Source organism: Ixodes scapularis, unplaced genomic scaffold (assembly GCF_016920785.2).
Source record: "Ixodes scapularis isolate PalLabHiFi unplaced genomic scaffold, ASM1692078v2 PGA_scaffold5__190_contigs__length_132052651, whole genome shotgun sequence".
NCBI classification, from domain to species: domain Eukaryota; kingdom Metazoa; phylum Arthropoda; class Arachnida; order Ixodida; family Ixodidae; genus Ixodes; species Ixodes scapularis.
In genome coordinates this window covers 47,833,408-47,843,236 of record NW_024609880.1, presented here as the reverse complement: position 1 = coordinate 47,843,236, position 9,829 = coordinate 47,833,408, and positions in this window count along the sequence as shown.

Below are 9,829 nucleotides of genomic sequence, written 5' to 3'. Positions count from 1 at the left end.
CTTCGCGGTAGAGCGTCTCGCCGCGAACGTGGTACTCCCAAAGGCAGTGGCCCTAAGGAGAACCACAATATTCGCCACACAAAGTCACGCACTTTTGCCATTGTTCTAACTCCACGTTGAGTGTTCAGGAATCGCTCCCCTTGAGCAATCACTTGGTAGTCGTCCTTGATATGCTTTCCACGCAGTGGAGTCTTCATGCGTGGGGATAGGAAGAGGTGCGAGGTCGGGTGAATGATAGACCCTTTAAAAAATTACGCCCTCGCATGGTCGATCTGAAAATGCTGCAAAGTGGCGTGCGCAAAAGACACGATAAAATGGCAAGTCCATTAATTGTACACAGTCTATTGGAAGTAAGTATTCGCCCTTTTTTGTTTGGATGGATGGATGGATGAGTCCGGCTGAGCCCTTTGGATCGGGCGGTAGCTTATGCCACCTAGCCATTTTGTTTTACCATTCAAGCTTAAAATATTTAAATGTGGAATATATATTCACTCCGCACTGCAAAGAAGGTGAGGTTATAAAAACTCCCTTGCCATCAGTTAATAAGAAAATACCTAGTTTTCTCTCGCTTTCTGCCACTATTCACTTAATTTTTGCTTGGTAATCTCTACAGTCTTGAAATCCACTCTCCCTTCGCGGTCTGTAAAACCCAATGACTTTATTAAATCTATGTTGTCTTCGGTAGGCATAGGGTGAAGCCCTTTACAGTAGAGTATCAAGTGCTCAGCCGTCTCGCCCTCCTCTCCACAAGCAGTGCACACTGTATCCATTTCCTGGTACTTCGCTCTGTATGTTCTGGTTCGCAGAACACCCGTCCTCGCCTCAAACAACAATGAGCCTCCCCTAGAATTGTCATGAATGCTTTCTTTGGCAATAACTGTTTTGTTTAATCTATAGCTTTCCAGAGCCGTCTTTGTCTGCATTCCCTCTAGCCACCGATCTGTTTCTGTGGCCTTAACTTTCTTCTTAACTGAGACTTGCTCTTCCGTATTCTCCACTTTGTGTCTATACTCCTCATGTATAAATAGCTGAAAACCTTTCGTGCCCATTGCTCCCCATTCATTTGCCTCAACCGATCCTCTAATTCTATCTTGCTCACCGCTTCCCTGCTCTCAAATGACGCCCATCCCATGTCTCCTTGTACTCCCTGGTTTGGCTTTTTGCAATGTGCCCCCAAGGCCAGCCTACCTACTCCGCGCTGTTTTGTTTCTAGTCTTGCATGCACTTCGGATTTCATGCATAGCACTGCGTTTCCAAAAGTCAAGCCAGGCTCTTTCCAAATCTCTCTCACCACCTCATACCTGTTGTAAGCACAAGCTCAGTGGCGCCATCTAAAGGGTAGCCCCGGCACATTTCAAGTTCACGTATATTTCCTAATTCTTCACTCATCATTTTCTTTTTTTATGATAAGAGTGAATAGGGTCTGACAGTGCTAAAAGTGGGCTTTTCCAGAAGACAGCGCGTATATTTGGTTTCGCAAATACTGCGAAACCTCCCGAGTAGTTCAGAACAGGAAGTGGTTGGGGGCTAGTTGCACAGTGGCGCCACAATGTTTCACCACACGCGTAAAAGAGCGAATAGGGAGTATTAAAAAAAAAAAAATTGGGTTGTGTGGTATGTTTATACAGCCTAGAACTTGGTCTGCCTCACAGGGGCGACGAGTCTCTCAGCTGTAGATGAGCAATTTAGCCAGTGCACTACAACCGCTGGCCTGGGGTCTTTAACGTGCACCACGCAGTAGAGATAAAAGAAAAAAAAAGGGAGTATTCATTGGCGGTCATAGCTGTGTGCGCGGATGCTGAGCGCGTGCTAACGGCATTCCGCACCATCAAGATTTGCCGGCCTCGTCCTGATCGTGCGCTCTAAACATCGCCCTCAAATATGGCGCTATGTGTTCTTGTGTTCCAGCCTGAACTTAGTCTACCTCAACCACGTGGCCTCAACTGGCGACTTGTCTCTCAGCTGTAGATGAGCAATATAGCCCGTCCAGTAGAACCGCTAGCCTGGGGTCTTTAACTTGCACCCCGCAGTAGTGATACACGACCGCACGACCGCTACGATGCTCATCCAGATCAAACGGGCAGGGGGGGAGGGGGGGGGGGGGGGGGGGGGAGAAGGGAGGGGATTGAGCCCAGGATCCCTCGGTTCTGTAGCGAGAGCTTCCACTCCACGTGCTCCGAGCTGGTGTGGGCTAGGTCACTCGGCCACCGATACCCCGTCAAATATGGCGTCCAGTGAATAACCCCTGTTATATCAGTTATAGTCTAGACTTGCCAGCTTGTTGGTGTTTTTTGCTCATGCCACCTTGCAGTATTTTCAGATCGACCGTTTCAAGGGGTCCATTGGGGATGACGCAACATTTCGTAACCTAAAGAAACCGCGTGCGACAACGTCGCCTGTGCCGAGTGAGCCGGGGCATTGTCACGAAGTAGACGGACGAGTTTCCCTCTGCGCTTCGCCTCGATAGCTTCTCGCAACTTTGTCAGAAGCTCACGGTAATAGTTTCCTACGATCGTTTGGCCTTGGTAAGCATAATCTGTTAAGAGAACACTACGGCAGTTCCAAAACACGCTCAGCATGACCTTTTTCAACAACAACACAGTCCTGGCTTTCTTTTTTTTTTTTGCGTTGGAGAGTTTACATGCTGCCACTATTTGCTTCGTAATTTTGTCTCTGGATCATAGTGGTGAACCCAACACTCGTCCATAGTGATGGGGCGGTCGAAAAAGTTATCAAGGTCGCTCTCGCACAGTTTCAGCATTTCCGCGGCTGCTTCCTTCCGGAGGTCTTTTTGCATGTGGGTCAGCAGCCGTGGAACCCAGCGCGCATTCCCCGTAAGTGCGACCTGGCGGAGAGTAATTGATTCCGTCTTATACTCGTGCAGACTCACGCCCACCGGTCCGCCTTTCCTTTCCCGGCGCTTCGCGTTCACACACGTTACACGTGTCACACAGAATCAGGCCGCACGAAGAACACAAACAAACACGCAGAGACGTAACAGCTTGCACGCACTTTGTCTCCCCCTTCCTCCGTAAGAAGGTCCGCGGGACCAACTTCATAGGAGAAGCACCCATTCAATCCCTTCGATCTGTTTGTACCAAAATGTGTACGCGAAATGAGGCAATGCGCATCCGTACATCCTTTTCCCCTTGCCTGACTTCTCGCTGTCGCCATTTTCGGAGGGCGCCTTCACGCGCGACCAACATTAGGGAGTCTTCGTAGATGGTCTTCGCCGTCCCGCAACGTTCTCCGGAATCCGCTACGATACCCAGAACTCTACAGCTAAGGCCACTGGCGCGCAGGCGCAGTAGCGGCATCTTCGTTGCGGAGGACTTAGCGGAGGGGGAAACGCAGTCTACGAAAACTGTTTCGTAGATCGTTTGGGTACCTCCGAACCACCGATACGCCCAATAACGATACGATATGCATGCGTAAAGGCGGTGGCGGAGTATCGGGTTTCGTTATCGGAGTCATCGGAACGATCCACTAAAAACACTCTACTGGTGCACGATAAAGAACCAAGCTAAAGCCCTGGCTGAATTGTTCATCTACAGAAGAGACGCCAGACGTCCATTGGGGTTGATTAACCTCCCGCTGTCTAGACTAACGCACAATTAATTTTAGGTGCTGTTGCCCGCAGACGCTGTTGCGTTCGTCCGTAAAGTAAGCCAGAAGGGGCCAAGTCATCGATCCTGGCGCCGGTATTCCGGGTTGTTTACCGAGCAACGGCGTTGCCCGAGTGCGCTATTTTAAAACGCCAGGGTTTGTCGGCAAGTGCAGCGTTGAAACCACACGGTCGAACTTGGGTCGTGGGGTCGCGGGAAGTTTCCAAAGTATGCGCAACGTCTACCGCCCACGGTCATGGATTCTTCCCCCCAAAAAAAGAAGAGCACACCGGAGCGCCCGATCGTTCAACCCATCTTCGGCTCTTGTATAACGACCTCTCGGCAGGGACCCGCCTCGGCTCGGCTTCTTCCAGGATCGTTTACGGGACGTCCCGGACGAAGACCGGTGTGCCAGTGCCGCCGAAAACCTTTTTTTCTCGGGCCACGGCGCGTCTCGTTTGCGGGCTTTCAGGGTGGTCTTTCGGATCATGCCTCGGATATGGCATAGAATGACCCTTTGAAAACAGGCGGCTACGGGACGAACCGAAATTCGTCCGAGACAGACGAAGCTTATCGCCGTGACCGAATGCTGCAAAACACAAACCAAATCGATTCTTTTTTTTTTTTGCTTACATAGAAAGTTGGAAGATACGTTTGATGACGTAAAGTGTTGTCGTTTTATCGCTATTTTCTTGTGTGTGATGAAGCTAAGGATGACGCTGTAATATTCGATCCCAATCGATACTGGCACATCGCTAGAATATAAGTTAAGGTCGTCGAGAGATTCAAAATTAAACGCAAACATGCGTCAAAAAAAAAAAAAAAAGAAAAAAAGAACGCAGTTAGACAGGGCGGTTGATTCCACCCAGTCTCAAAACTCGTTTTCCTTTTTTTTTTTTTTTTGAAAAAAGGAACTAATTAAAGATTTACAACGCGTATTTCAAATAGACTAGACACAGGGACAAAGATTACTTTCCCTCCGTCCTTGCAGGTGTTTGGTGTCCTTAGCGAGTAAATATTTAACACCAGCGCGCTCTCTTCGATACGAGTAAAACAAAAAAAAATCTGCACACTCACCGCAGCAAAACACGTCAGTTACCGTGTCCTTTCCGCCCGGAAACAATCCTCCGGTCCGCCGAAAACGTACAAATCCAAGCCACGAGACGGAAACAACACCTTCACGCTCACTTCCTTCCTTCTTCTGCTTCCTCCCAACCACGCCGTCAGCAGGCACCGAGCTCCCGTCGAAAAAAACAACAGCCGAACCAAAAACGCTGCCAAAGAAACGAAGCGGTCGCTCCGAAAATCACACAAACACCACGCGGGTCAAAGTGGTCGAGCAGCCGCGCTGTCCACGCTCCCCAGAGAGCCAGCCAACACCACCACCGTGCCACTGATCAAACCACACAACACCCCGAATTGGTTTCCTCCGTTATCCGACCGCGCACGGCACCGGTGTGAAACGATAAACTAGTCTTGGCGGTCCACACCGTCCGACGAACGACAGGAGAGCAGCGGCGGTCGCTTGTGCACGTCTGCCGCTCCGACTGTGCCAACTCGGAGGGAGAGCGAAGTCGGTCCGTCGGTCGCCTCGGTAGTTCCGGTGTTCGGGAGCCGCCGGAGACGCAGCGAGAGGGGGTTGGGGGAGCGGGGCGTAGCGGCCCTTTCTTCTGCGTGGAGCGCCCGGATAGAAGACCCGTCACAGGTGGCGCAGCTTCGCGAGCTTTGCTGTAGAGAGCCTAGATTTAGGAGAGCTAGCAACTCGAACTCCAAAAAGGGGCGTTCGCAGTTTAATGGCAGACACCCGCTAGGGGCAGGCAGATAGATCACAAGTGCGCATGCGTGGCGTTGGCGCGTGGCGAGGAGGAGATAGCGGGCGGTAAAGGTTGAGACGCTTGCAGACGATTCAACGCTTTGGTCGTCACCTCGCCGCTCGTATTGCCCGTAAACCACGTGACCGCGATCGGTACAGTTGGAAACTCTCTGAAATCTAGGCACGCTATCTTCGCCGCCGCTCGCGCGGGCCGATCTCGCTACCGAAACGACGGACGAAGGAGGGGCAAGCAAGCGGGCGACGGACGAAGCAAAAAGTAGTTAGCTACTCGAAAATTGGAGCCACACTCTCCCCCCACTCTCCGTGCTCCTTTCTTCCGAGACGAATGCAGGTAGTGGGCTGGTAGTTGATGCCGCCACCAACGCCAACGCGCCGTCGGAGGCTCGAAGAGCTACACGACGAGGGGACGATGTGGAGTGAGTGTTGGTTGTTACCGCCCCACTTCTGTGCGCCTTCTGATTACGTGGTTGTCACTTTGTTTGCTTGTTTTTGGTGTTGGGCGTACCTCGGAAGTGACATATCACCCTCGCGAGGAGTGTGTTGGCGAAGAGAAATGTGTACGACGCGAGTTTTGAGAGCGGTAGGGTGTTCGTGTCGTTGCTTGCGCGCTCTCTTTTATTATTTTCCGAGGTTGCCGACACGGGGAAAGAAGTCGCCGCTTGATGCGGACGTATGCCCGCCCTGCTCGTGTTACCACTCAGAGAATTGCACTGAAGCGCGTGTGCTCAAGGCCGCCCAAAAACGATCATGGAGATACTTTCAATGTAAGCGAGTAAGCGGATGTGGTATCATCCGTGAAGGTAAGTGCCCAAACATGCTGGCACCCCGCATCTATCTCGATGAATCACCGTGTGACCACTCTCTTCGTCCGTAACATCATTGTATACTTCATATCACGCCCTATTTAAATTTGCTCTGGAAATACACACGCGGACCACCGCAGGCGGTGCTCTATTTCAATGCCTATGCATAACTCCTCGAAAGAAACGTAGGCAGACTACGCATGCACATGTAGCAAGAACTACAGCCTGCGCCGAGAACAAAATGGATTGATTAAAACAGAATAAAATTGTCACCGGACAGACCGGACGACCGCGGTCACGGTCTGCAACATAATTATGCTTTGTTTCACCTTACGATGGACCGCAACAGACGCTGCGAGCCACTGGAGCCAACTCAGTGCAGTGTATAGTGTGACGTGAGCTTCGGCAGGGGCGCAGCGACGCGCTCACAGCGCTGGATTGGTTGGGAAGGCCCGTAGCATCTTCTGCGGTCCATATCGTGGAATGGATTGCAACAAGTTCATTCAGAGGTCAAGAGAAGTCTTCGTTACGCGACGGCCTTCACCTCCTGCTGCGCGCGTTCTCACGCTGCGCTTGGACACGTGTCTTCGCGGGAGCATGCGCTCGCGTACAAATACGCACGCACACACATAAACACGCGCGCACACACACAACACACGCATGCGCAGACAAACACACACGCACACACAGACAACATGCGCATGCGCACACAACACGCGCATGCGCACACACAACACGCACGTGCGCACGCATGCACATACACAACGCACGCACGCACACAACACACACATGCGCGCGCACACACTCACAACACACGCACACAAACACACAACACGCGCGCATTCACACACAACACAAGTGCATATACACACACACGACAGACGCACGCGTACACACGTATACACAACAAACGCGAGCGCGCGCACACAACCGCACGCAAACACAACACGCCCACACACACGCAGACAAAAGAGGGAGGGAGGGAAGTAGAAAGAAAGAGAGAGAGAAAAAAAAAACATGAAGGGGGAGTTTGTGCAGTGGCACATATTTGAGCCCCATCTCGCTTTCGTACAAAAGTTTCAAGAACGATCGAACCCGCAGTGTTTTCTGTCGCTAGCCCTCCCGACCTTTTTACTCATTCATCGCTCCTCGGTCTCGCCGTGTGTCGACGGAAGCGCGTCGAAGGAGATCGATTCACGGCCGAACGCCTGCACGACTCCTTGTCGAGGTACGGGCGACGCGCTGCTGGAAATGGACCCGGCTGACGCGTAGCAACCGTTACGCCTCAAGCACCGTGACGGAACCGACACCGCGACTGGAAAGTTTCTGTGTTCGTTTCTCTTCTTATTTCACCAATTGTTTTCCCCGTAGCCAACGATGAAATACGTGCGTACAAACGAGGGAGACGCTATCGACGAAATACGTCGCCGCCGCTATCCAACCAGTAAAGAAAGCAAACAGAAAACCAAATAGACGAGAAATTTCTGGAACGTGTGGGCAGTTCGGTCGTGGAATTGGCGTTAAGGAAGGTATGAATCGATCGGTTAAATATGCTGCGAGCGCGAACTAAGTCGGGACTTTATAGCCTTTGAGACGTGAACTCCCAGCGTGCTGACGTCTCTCTCCGAAAAAAGGAGGTGGGGTTATTCCTCAGTTTCGTAAAATGAGGGTGAGAAGGATGAAAAGCTGACCGATAACTTTCAGGTATAGGGTCAATTAAATTGGTGGCGGCTATGGCTATAAACAAGTTTATCACAAACACTTTCCTAGACTTTATTGGCCGTCACTTCCACAAGCCGTGCTCGAGGAAATCAGTTTGCCGACACTCGAGGCAATACATCCTATCTGATTCAGGGACCGTTAGTCATATATCTCGTCGGTTCCACGAGTCCCCAGACACATCTCCGAAGACCGGATAAAGAAATGACGCACGATGAGTTTTTCACGAGATAACCATCTGGATGACGCCCACCAGATTTTCTCCAGAGTCACACGGAGCGAAAACGTCACGAGGAATCAGAGTAGCGGGTGCGGGTAACTCCAGCACAGGCTCTGCTCCAGCAACATCAGCACAGCACGGCAATTGAAAGCGGAAAGCGTAAGCCCAGCGACCAGCAGCTGCGAGGCCCTCGAGATAAAGAAAGAAAACAGAGGGAGCAAATCAAGAGACCGCACACACAAGCATACACCGTAAATCACGTCTGCTCGCGTGCCTGCCCTAGCTCCCGCCCCTTGAGATAAGTTAGAGCGGGCCGGCAGCTGGCTTATGTCCGCGGCCGTATACTGGGCCAAAGCAAACTCTTGCCGTGCAATCGCGTACTACACGCCTCTGTGCGCTTCACTTATCAGTGTGGTTCGTATATCTCTGACTCACGGCGAGCAAACCGCAACCGCGTAAAAGTATATTTCATCCTTTCAGCCACGTGCTTTCAAATTAATGATACTCCATACATTCCAAGTACGATAGAAGGATCACCCAGAGGTGCAATAGAGCCCTATACACACCGGCTCCCGGATTAGAGGGTGAAGTGTGTACGTTCAGCACGGGACTCGTCGTCTGGCTGAGTGAACGTTGAGTCACAGCCGAATGCTGCAGTGTGTACCCCGAGCTAACCCTGGGTATGGTGACGCAGAAAACTCGGCACTACGGCTCTTTCCCATCGAGATGGGGATGACCCTAGAGCGGAGAGTATTTTTGTTATTCAACCAGTGTTCGCAACCTTTATCCGCGCGTAAACTATACGATCCCAAGAGTTTGTTACACGGACAGAATGTCAACCCGCAATACGCAAATGTGTTTATTATTTTAAGCTCCCACAACATCTGGGGCACTGCTGGTGCGCAAGCAAAACAAAGACACTTCTCCGGGTAGTTTAAGATCCCGCCTCTTCTGCTTCTACAACGCGCCGATTTACAGATTCCCACTTGACGAATCGAATCTCGGGACCGACGCACCCTCAATTTGACAAAGACACGTTGCGTAGGAGGCTCGGTGGATTCCTGCTGCACGTCAAGAGATCATCAGGTGGTCTAAATAAACCTCCAGTCCTCCACTGTGGTGGGCCGGATGCTCTTTGTTGGTTTGTTCCGCAAGCCCACAAAATGTGCGATCACAAATTCGTACAAAAAAAGTTGATCAGAGACGAAACTGAGCTGATCACTCAACAAAGGGAAGTCGCTGAGGTGAGCGACGGGACCATGAAAGGATCACCATGTTGTGCACAGAGCAGTAAGTCATGCTTGGTAATGGCATTCGTAAAAGTTTACAAACTTCAAAACTATTTCGAAGATAAAATAGTCCCAATTATATATACGTCCACCTTTGTTGCAGCAAAAGACAATCTTCCGGTGCACTGCAAGACGCAAGGCATATAGTCTTGTTCACGCGAAGCGCCGAAGATATATGTGCGTGCAAAGTGTCAACGGCAAAACCGATCGATTGCGTTCCAAACCCTACAATAAACTATGGTACACAAAGGTCCACACCCGACGGCTAGGAGGAATAGATTTCTCCCGCACAGCGCAACCTAATCTGGAGGCACCTGGTGGACCACTTCAGAAGCTGCCAGGAATTCACCGCCGACGTC